Here is a 2,851-nt window from a genome sequence, read left to right on the forward strand (position 1 = left end):
TTTTTTCTAGTGGTTTGTGCAAACATGGTAGCCCTTGAAAAAGAACAGCACACGCTTCCCTCACCTTCTAATCTCACCTCTGGTTCTGCTCTGCCTAGAGGATTTCATTACTATTTTAACTTAATGAGGAATAATGTTTTTCTTTTTTATTTATTTATTTATTTAGAAGATTTTTGTAGCTGCGCCATTACCAATGGTCTCTGAACGGCGTACAACAATATTAAAACTTAAAAAACATTAAAACCATTAAAAATAGGCGATATTATAATAATACCCTATATTAACACAGTCATTAAAACATTAATATTAATAAATCCCACGGCTTATATGGCCAGCTGAAGGATACTATTTAATTAAAATGCTAGCTAAACAGAAAGGTCTTTGCCTGGTGCCGAAAAGCCAAAAGGGTCGGTGCCAGGCAGATCTCTATAGGGAGGGTGTTCCAAAGTTGGGGGGCAACAGCCGAGAAGGCTCTATTTTGGCATGCCATCCCCCCCTCACCTCTTTCAGGGATGGCACCTTCAGAAGGGCCTCCTGGCCTGATCTTAGAGTACCAGCAGGCTCGTATGGAAGAAGGCGGTCCTTTAGGTTTCGGCAGCCAGTGTAAATTTTTTGGCGTGATACCAGTCCACGTGGTGGCACCACTTACCAGCCATGCTGCCCGGTTCTGTGCCAGTTGGAGTTGCCGGACCATCTTCAAAGGCTGCCCCACGTATAGCGCATTGCAATAGTCCAGTCTGGTTGTTACCGGTGCATGTGTGACTGTTGCCAGGCTCCGCTCATCCAGATAAGGGCGAAGTTGATATATTCTCTGCAGCTGCAAGAAGGCACCCCTGGACACCGAGTCTACTTGGGCTTCCAAATTCAGACCTGGGTCATGGAGCACCCCGAAGCTGTGGACTCTGTCATTTGGGGGAGTGTAACCCTGTCTAAGGCAGGGAAGTGGCCCTTTAACCTATCTGGTGGGGCACCTACCAGCAGCACTTCTGACTTGTCTGGATTGAGCCTCATCCAGTCCATTATTGACCCTCTGAGGAAGCAATATAACTGGAGAAATGTTGACATTTTGCCAGCCGTATCACCACAGAATAGGCCCAATAATAGGCTCAAAGCTGTGTTCGGTCATAGTTGCAGCGCTATTTCCTCCACTTTTGTAGTGGAACTATGAATGTTTTACTGTGCGATGCAAACTCAAAAATATCCATGCTCTTGTGAGATTGGTATGGGCAGAAGCCTCTCGTGCCCACACGACTGGGACTATGCCGCCTGCCCAAAACTATGCAGGCTGGCTCTTCTGGGACACACGGTGAGAATTTGAACTCCAAGCCTCTGTCTCTACAGCCAGGGACCCAAGTCCAACATTTCTAAGCCGGGAAGGAGTTGGTTCAGGCATCCTGTTTTGCCGAAAAGAAACAAAGCATTAAATGTTTTTTCCCCTTCAGTGCTTCGTTTTGCTTTGACATAATGGGATGCCCGCCCCTCCATTGCCTCTCTGCCTTGTCTTGAAGCTGCCACCACTGTTTGCCATCATCACCCTGAGAGGTGGTAGTCCTGGCTTCTTGCACAGAAGCTGGCTCTGCTATCTGTGCGCATTCGCCCACTGCTCAGTTGATGTGAGATACATGCATACAGTGTGACGTGGTGGCGCTGCGGGTTAAACTGCAGAAGCCTCTGTGCTGCAGGGTCAGAAGGCCAGCTGTTGTAAGATTGAATCCACATGACGGAGGGAGCTCCCATCGCTTGTCCCAGCTCCTGCCGACCCAGCGGTTTGAAAGCATGCAAATGCAAGTAGATAAATAGGGACCACCTCGGTGGGAAGGTCATGGCGTTCCATGTCTAGTAGCGCTGTCCACATGACCATGTAAACTGTCTTCAGACAAATTCTGGCTCTATGGCTTGGAAACGGGGATGAGCACCGCACCCTAGTGTCGGACACAACTGGACTTAATGTCAAGGGGAACCTTTATCTTACATGCATATAGGCAGCAGATCTGGCTTCAAGGAGCTGATTCTTGAAGCCAGATCTGCATGGACCTGAAGAACAAACTGCAAACAGTTCATTGGGGGGATTCGTGGTAGTTCGTGGATCATGGTTACCATTTTTCCAGTTTGTGTCTGTCTCTACTCCCCACCCTTTTCTCAAGGAAACAAGGGCAATGCTTGGTTTCCAGAAGGGCCAGAGGGAAAAGCTTCCCTGGAGCTTCACCTGGGAAATTGAGAGGATCATATCTCCGATGTTCAGCAGCCTATCAAGAGCATCAATCCTGGGGCCTTTTTTTAAAGGGAAACGGAACGCATAACAATCAGTTTCGGCCGCACCGTACCCAACAATGACATTGAAGTCCATCTTAGAAAGTAAATTGTCAGCAGTTTATTTTCCACTGACGGGCAGAGATTGGCAGAAAGCAGCTTTTTCCTTACAGGAAGAAATAACAGGAAAAAGTGTTGCAACAAGGTAGTGTCAGTAACCATGATATCATACTATACAAATTGAAATGTTCCCCTTTCCTACAACGTGATTGTGCAATCCGATACAAAACTAGGCTATGATTCAACCAGCTGGTTTAGAGAAATAGTACAATCAGAAATAACACCAACTCTGGCATCATATGATGAAGACAGCAATAAAACCAGCAGGACGTCAGCTGAAAGAAGAGGCTACACTTTCACACAGAAATCAAGAGAAAAGGTGTTCTTTAAAGCAGGTGGTCCTATAGAGGAGAGGCAGGATCTGTTCTTGATCATTCCAGAGTGCAGGACACATAATCATCATGAGCTCAAGTTACAGGAAGCTAGATTTAGGCTGAATGTCAGGAAAAACTTTTTAACTGTTAGAGTGGTACGACAATGG

This window comes from Pogona vitticeps, chromosome 9 (assembly GCF_051106095.1).
Source record: "Pogona vitticeps strain Pit_001003342236 chromosome 9, PviZW2.1, whole genome shotgun sequence".
Classification (NCBI taxonomy): Eukaryota; Metazoa; Chordata; class Lepidosauria; order Squamata; family Agamidae; genus Pogona; species Pogona vitticeps.